Source organism: Palaemon carinicauda, chromosome 36 (assembly GCF_036898095.1).
Source record: "Palaemon carinicauda isolate YSFRI2023 chromosome 36, ASM3689809v2, whole genome shotgun sequence".
Classification (NCBI taxonomy): Eukaryota; Metazoa; Arthropoda; class Malacostraca; order Decapoda; family Palaemonidae; genus Palaemon; species Palaemon carinicauda.
The window spans coordinates 4,008,397-4,016,363 of NC_090760.1; the positions used below are offsets into that span (position 1 = coordinate 4,008,397).

At 36.6% G+C, this 7,967-nt stretch overlaps 1 pseudogene; it reads right to left on the reverse strand.

The window, feature by feature from the left end:
- Positions 1–2,531: 2,531 nt before the first annotated feature.
- On the reverse strand, positions 2,532–7,277 carry LOC137628284 (uncharacterized; annotated as a pseudogene).
- Positions 7,278–7,967: the final 690 nt, after the last annotated feature.

Consider the following 7,967-nt stretch of genomic DNA (forward strand, 5'->3'; position numbering starts at 1 on the left):
TACTACTACTACTACAACAACAACAACAAAAATAATAATAACAACAATAATATAATAATAATAATTATTATTATTATTAATCATAATAATAATAATAATAATAATAATAATAATAATAATAATAATAATAATACCACTTCTGTATCTACTATTAACAGCTCCAACATTAATAATAATAATAATAATAATAATAATAATAATAATAATAATAATAATAATAACAATAATAATACCACCCTCTCCATCTACTACTAACAGCACCAATATTAATACTGCTACTCATAATAACAACAACCACGATAACATTAACAACACACAGAGTATTATCATCTTATCAATTATTCCAAATAAACCTCCGAATCCACGAAGCCCATCGAAGACGCTGTCGTCCATCGATTGTTGGCCGTCAAGCGCATAATTAAACAATGGTGCTTGATTAAGCCAATCCTCCTGTCCTCTCCAGTTAAGACCAGAAGCTGATGGATATCGACTGACTCGTCATTTGTATAAACACGAATATCGGCTTTTGAAAATTCGGTTTGAGAAGGTGTGCAAAGATGTGTATAGAGAGAATTTCAAAAAGCAGGTTCTTGAAATTCGGTTTGAGAAGGTGTGCAAAAGTTGTGTATAGAGAAAATTTCAAAAAGCAGGTTTTTGAAATTCGGTTTGAGAAGGAGTGCAAAGATGTGTTAGACCAGAAGCTGATGGATATCGACTGACTCGCCATTTGTACAAACACGAATATCGGCTTTTGAAAATTCGGTTTGATAAAGTTTTCTAAGATGTGTATAGAGAAAATTTCAAAAAGCAGGTTCTTGAAATTCGGTTTGAGAAGGTGAGCAAAGATGTGTATAGAGAGAATTTCAAAAAGCAGGTTTTTGAAATTCGGTTTGAGAAGGTGTGCAAAGATGTGTATAGAGGGAATTTAAAAAAGCAGGTTTTTGAAATTCGGTTTGTTAAGGTGAGCTAAGATGTGCAGAGAGAGAATTTCAACTGCAGGTTTTTCAAATTCGGTTTGAGAAGGTGTGCAAAAGATGTGTATAGAGAGAATTTCAAAAAGCAGGTTTTTGAAATTCGGTTTGAGAAGGTGTGCAAAGATGTGTATAGAGAGAATTTCAACTGCAGGTTTTTCAAATTCGGTTTGAGAAGGTGTGCAAAGATTTGTATAGAGAGAATTTCAACTGCAGGTTTTTCAAATTCGGTTTGAGAAGGTGTGCAAAGATTTGTATAGAGAGAATTTCAAAAAGCAGGTTTTTGAAATTCGGTTTGTTAAGGTGAGCTAAGATGTGCATAGAGAGAATTTCAACTGCAGGTTTTTTGAAATTCGGTTTGAGAAAGTGTGCAAAGATGTGTATAGAGAGAATTTCAAAAAGCAGGTTTTTGAAATTCGGTTTGAGAAAGTGTGCTAAGATGTGCATAGAGAGAATTTCAAAAAGCAGGTTTTTGAAATTCGGTTTGAGAAGGTGTGCAAAGATGTGTATAGAGAGAATTTCAACTGCAGGTTTTTCAAATTCGGTTTGAGAAGGTGTGCAAAGATTTGTATAGAGAGAATTTCAACTGCAGGTTTTTCAAATTCGGTTTGAGAAGGTGTGCAAAGATTTGTATAGAGAGAATTTCAAAAAGCAGGTTTTTGAAATTCGGTTTGTTAAGGTGAGCTAAGATGTGCATAGAGAGAATTTCAACTGCAGGTTTTTGAAATTCGGTTTGAGAAGGTGTGCAAAGATGTGTATAGAGAGAATTTCAAAAAGCAGGTTTTTTGAAATTCGGTTTGAGAAAGTGTGCTAAGATGTGCATAGAGAGAATTTCAAAAAGCAGGTTTTTGAAATTCGGTTTGAGAAGGTGTGCAAAGATGTGTATAGAGAGAATTTCAACTGCAGGTTTTTCAAATTCGGTTTGAGAAGGTGTGCAAAGATTTGTATAGAGAGAATTTCAACTGCAGGTTTTTCAAATTCGGTTTGAGAAGGTGTGCAAAGATTTGTATAGAGAGAATTTCAAAAAGCAGGTTTTTGAAATTCGGTTTGTTAAGGTGAGCTAAGATGTGCATAGAGAGAATTTCAACTGCAGGTTTTTGAAATTCGGTTTGAGAAGGTGTGCAAAGATGTGTATAGAGAGAATTTCAAAAAGCAGGTTTTTGAAATTCGGTTTGAGAAAGTGTGCTAAGATGTGCATAGAGAGAATTTCAAAAAGCAGGTTTTTGAAATTCGGTTTGAGAAGGTGTGCAAAGATGTGTATAGAGAGAATTTCAACTGCAGGTTTTTCAAATTCGGTTTGAGAAGGTGTGCAAAGATTTGTATAGAGAGAATTTCAACTGCAGGTTTTTCAAATTCGGTTTGAGAAGGTGTGCAAAGATTTGTATAGAGAGAATTTCAAAAAGCAGGTTTTTGAAATTCGGTTTGTTAAGGTGAGCTAAGATGTGCATAGAGAGAATTTCAACTGCAGGTTTTTGAAATTCGGTTTGAGAAGGTGTGCAAAGATGTGTATAGAGAGAATTTCAAAAAGCAGGTTTTTGAAATTCGGTTTGAGAAAGTGTGCTAAGATGTGCATAGAGAGAATTTCAAAAAGCAGGTTTTTGAAATTCGGTTTGAGAAGGTGTGCAAAGATGTGCATAGAGAGAATTTCAAAAAGCAGGTTTTTGAAATTCGGTTTGAGAAGGTGTGCAAAGATTTGTATAGAGAGAATTTCAAAAAGCAGGTTTTTGAAATTCGGTTTGAGAAAGTGTGCTAAGATGTGCATAGAGAGAATTTCAAAAAGCAGGTTTTTGAAATTCGGTTTGAGAAAGTGTGCTAAGATGTGCATAGAGAGAATTTCAAAAAGCAGGTTTTTGAAATTTGGTTTGAGAAGGTGTGCAAAGATGTGTATACAGAGAATTTCAAAAAGCAGGTTTTTGAAATTCGGTTTGAGAAGGTGTGCAAAGATTTGTATAGAGAGAATTTCAAAAAGCAGGTTTTTGAAATTCGGTTTGAGAAAGTGTGCTAAGATGTGCATAGAGAGAATTTCAAAAAGCAGGTTTTTGAAATTCGGTTTGAGAAAGTGTGCTAAGATGTGCATAGAGAGAATTTCAAAAAGCAGGTTTTTGAAATTCGGTTTGAGAAGGTGTGCAAAGATTTGTATAGAGAGAATTTCAAAAAGCAGGTTTTTGAAATTCGGTTTGAGAAAGTGTGCTAAGATGTGCATAGAGAGAATTTCAAAAAGCAGGTTTTTAAATTCGGTTTGAGAAAGTGTGCTAAGATGTGCATAGAGAGAATTTCAAAAAGCAGGTTTTTGAAATTCGGTTTGAGAAGGTGTGCAAAGATTTGTATAGAGAGAATTTCAAAAAGCAGGTTTTTGAAATTCGGTTTGAGAAAATGTGCTAAGATGTGCATAGAGAGAATTTCAAAAAGCAGGTTTTTGAAATTTGGTTTGAGAAGGTGTGCAAAGAATTGTATAGATTGAATTTCAAAAAGCAGGTTTTTGAAATTCGGTTTGAGAAAGTGTGCTAAGATGTGCATAGAGAGAATTTCAAAAAGCAGGTTTTTGAAATTCGGTTTGAGAAGGTGTGCAAAGATTTGTATAGAGAGAATTTCAAAAAGCAGGTTTTTGAAATTCGGTTTGAGAAGGTGTGCAAAGATGTGTATAGAGAGAATTTCAAAAAGCAGGTTTTTCAAATTCGGTTTGAGAAGGTGTGCAAAGATGTGTATAGTGAGAATTTCAAAAAGCAGGTTTTTGAAATTCGGTTTGAGAAGGTGTACAAAGATGTGTATAGAGAGAATTTCAACTGCAGGTTTTTCAAATTCGGTTTGAGAAGGTGTGCAAAGATGTGTATAGGGAGAATTTCAAACAGCAGGTTTTTGAAATTCGGTTTGAGAAGGTGTGCAAAGATGTGTATAGAGAGAATTTCAACTGCAGGTTTTTGAAATTCGGTTTGAGAAGGTGTGCAAAGATTTGTATAGAGAGAATTTCAAAGAGCAGGTTTTTGAAATTCGGTTTGAGAAGGTGTGCAAAGATGTGTATAGAGAGAATTTCAAAAAGCAGGTTTTTGAAATTCGGTTTGTTAAGGTGAGCAAAGATGTGTATAGAGAGAATTTCAACAGCAGGTTCTTGAAATTCGGTTTGAGAAGGTGAGCAAAGATGTGCATAGAGAGAATTTCAAAAGTAGGTCTTTTTTTAAAAGGATAGCAGAGGCAAGGCACAGTCATATTGCCCCACAGCAAAGCAGGAAAATGCCCTAGAGACTGACTAAATATATGATCAGCGCCCAAGGCCCCTCTCCACCAAAGCTAGGACCAAGGAGCGCCAAGCAAATATTGCCCACCAGCAATTAGGAAAATGCCCTAGAGACTGACCAAATATATGATCAACGCCCAAGGCACCTCTCCACCAAAGCTAGGACCAGAGAGCCCGAGAGGGTCAGCAATTAGGAAAATGCCCTAGAGACTGACCAAATATATGATCAACGCCCAAGGCACCTCTCCACCAAAGCTAGGACCAGAGAGCCCGAGAGGGTCAGGCAATGGCTGGCTGCTGATGACTAGGCAAGTAGACCTATAGGCTTGCATAAAGTCCCCATCCTTAGCTCATAAGGATGGTGAGGTTGCAGACACTAAAGGAACTAACGTTTAAAATTGAATTTCCTTTCATTCGCTATTCATAACAAATGATACCGGTGTCAATGACCTTTAATCAGATCATTACAGCTTTAATTTTGTAAAAATATATCCTTATAAGATACCGGGAGGTGTACCTCCGTATCTTGCATGGAGACTCCTTCTTGTTCGTTCCAAAGAACCCCCCCCTCTCTCTCTCTCTCTCTCTCTCTCTCTCTCTCTCTCTCCCCCTTTATTTTGCAAGGAAGGGGTAGCTGTGTCAATTTCCGTTTCTTTATTGAACACCGGTTTACTTTTTCCGATTTATCAGTGATGAAGTGAACTCTCTCTCTCTCTCTCTCTCTCTCTCTCTCTCTCTCTCTCCTACCACACTTCCTTTCCTCCTTATTCTCCCAGTCTCTTATCCATCCCTCTTCCTGCTTTTTAAAGTGTTATTGTTATTACTAGTGTACACGATCCGTCAGAAATAATGGCTAAATATTTAGATAGCTATGCACCCACATGCACCACCTCTCACCAGGGTATGACTACTCCCTCTTTCCCCCTCTACCCGAGAGACGGGAAACACCGAGTAGTTATACATCTGGAAATATCGCTGAGCATAACCGGAAAGAATATTTAAATATATATATAAGTGAGAGAGAGAGAGAGAGAGAGAGAGAGAGAGAGAGAGAGAGAGCATATACATGCTAATTTCAGAAGAATTATGAAGCAATAAGAAAAAGGTATTTGGGCAAATTCTGATATCGCCAGTGGATATTCATGAATTATACAGGTATATGTGGTTCTGTTATATTATATCAAATAAAACAAGATATGCATAGAAATCAGGTACATTATAATTATACGTATTCTGAGAATAAGAAGCATTACAGATAACTTCAAAACATACAGTGGGCTATGCAAAATGAATTAATTCCTGTAATTCCTGTGCCCATATAAATTGTTAAATATAAGCAGGGGAATACAAGAAAAAAAACTGTCATATATATATATATATATATATATAGTATATATATACATATATACATATATATATATATATATATATAAACACAGTATATATACATATATATACAGTATATATATGTATATATATGCCTATATATACATGTATATATAGTATATATATACAATATATATATATATATATATATATATATTATCATTACAAGTTGGGCTATAACACTGTAGTTGAAAAAGTAGGATGCTATAAGCCAAAGGGCTCCAACTAGAACTGGGAAAAATGGTCCTGTGAGGAAAGGAAACAAGGAAATACATAAACTGATTGGTGGTTGTGGGAGATTTTCGTCAGATCGCCCACAGCAAAACAACCTAGTGTAGGTGGGCCTGACAAGTACAGCTTTGGGGAGAGAGAGAGAGAGAGAGAGAGAGAGAGAGAGAGACGAAGACAATTTCGTATTGATAATCATTTAAGAAAACGGTTTAGAAATGTGACGTCACTACCATTTCGAAAATGGACCAATCACAGGAGAGCGTTGAAATGCAAAGCTTACTGATGAGATCTGGTATAATACCAAAGGAATACAAAACCCGATGAAGAAATTACTTCAAGTCCGTCGAAGTAAATCTTTTTCCTCCATTAGGTGAGCCGAGGAAAGGGGGGGAAATGCCGTGCAATTAGTATAAGAATGGCCCTGAGTGCCTAAGTGCCATCCAGAGGAAAGAAATTAGCAATGGAGGGAAAATAATAACCCAGCCATTACCTAATGCCATTTAACCGTCAGGTTTTCCTCGCACTTTGCTTCCCTGCTTGAGGTCCTGGATGTGGCAACGTTCAAAGTTGCTAGATGTCACTTGGAAAAGGAAGATCAAACTACCTTATTTTTTTTTTTTTTAAATTGTATTTTAATGTTCGTAATTTTAATTTTTGAATGAAGCTTTAATGAAAAAGGAATAGAGTTTTTGAATAAGATATTGTTGGGAAACATGATAAAATCGTTATAAAAATAAAAATGCAGATCTCGTATTTCGAAGAGTACTGTTCCTTTGGTTTGTGTATATGTATATATATATATATATATATACAAATGTATGGAGAAATATTGATTTATAAGCTCAAGAAAGAGTCGACTGGCGAACTCCAACCGAGGTCCTTTGGGTTAATAGGCGTAGGATATCATGATGATAATATATATATATATATATATATACCATGCCTCTGGTGGCATGTTTAGAAGCGATCTGGCCTTTCATTTGAAGGGGCTAGTATGAAATAGAAATCTAATTATATTCAAACACGATAGTGTTAATTTTTTATCCACACAAACATATACATATATATATATATATATATATATATAAAGTTTATAAGATATCAAACATCATACGAGGTCCACTTAAAAAGTAACCGACCTTGGTCAATAACGAAAAGAATTGTGCATATTTCAAAGTACTTCTCTTGGGAATGCACACACACACACTTCTCCCCAAGCAATGCTGCCACTGCTGGTGACATCTCTGGAATGCCGAAATTGGAATGTTCCAGAGCTCCAAAGTCGTTTTTTGTCACAAATTCTTATCTAAATCTGCGCTCACTCCCCTGGTCGTTCCGCCCTCCTGATCAAAACTTACCTGACCAAAACCAACACTCCATTTCTTTTCCAGGAATGACATCTTGTGACTCGTCGTAAGTCGTCGTACGTCGATGTCATCATAGTCGTACGTTGTCATCGTAAGTCGTTGTCGTCGTACGTCGTCGTAGGTCGTAAGTCGTCGTACGTTAAGTCGTCGTAAGTCGTACCGTCATCGTATGCCATGCGTCATATGTCATCGTCGTATGTCGTCGTACGTCATCGTCGTCGTCGTACATCATCATCGTCGTCGTTCGTCATCGTAAGTCATCCTACGTCTTGGTTTAAAGGTTAAAAAACCACTCATGAATGGCCGAAGCAAGGGCCAGTAACATTACCCTATCAAGCAGGACAATGCCCTAGAGACTGACCATATTACATTATGATCAGCGCCCAAGCCCCAATCCATCCAAGCTAGGACTAAGGAGGGCCAGACAATGGTTGCTGATGACTCAGCAGATAGACCTAGAGGCTCCCCCCAAACCATCCACCACCCCACATCCTTAGCTCATAAGGATGACGAGGTTGGAGCGATCGAAGAAACTAACGAGTTTGAGCGAGAGTCGAACCCCAGTCTGGCGTTCACCAGTCAGGGACGTTACCCACATCGGCCACCACAACTCTAAATATACAAAATATACAAAATAGGAGTTTACAACATTCATTATCGATACGAGGTCCTTTTAAAAAATATCCTACCTTGATCCATAAAGAAACGAATTATGTATATTTCATGAATTTTATCAATTCACCTTAAAAGTACTCCTCTTGGGAGTGGATATGTATATTT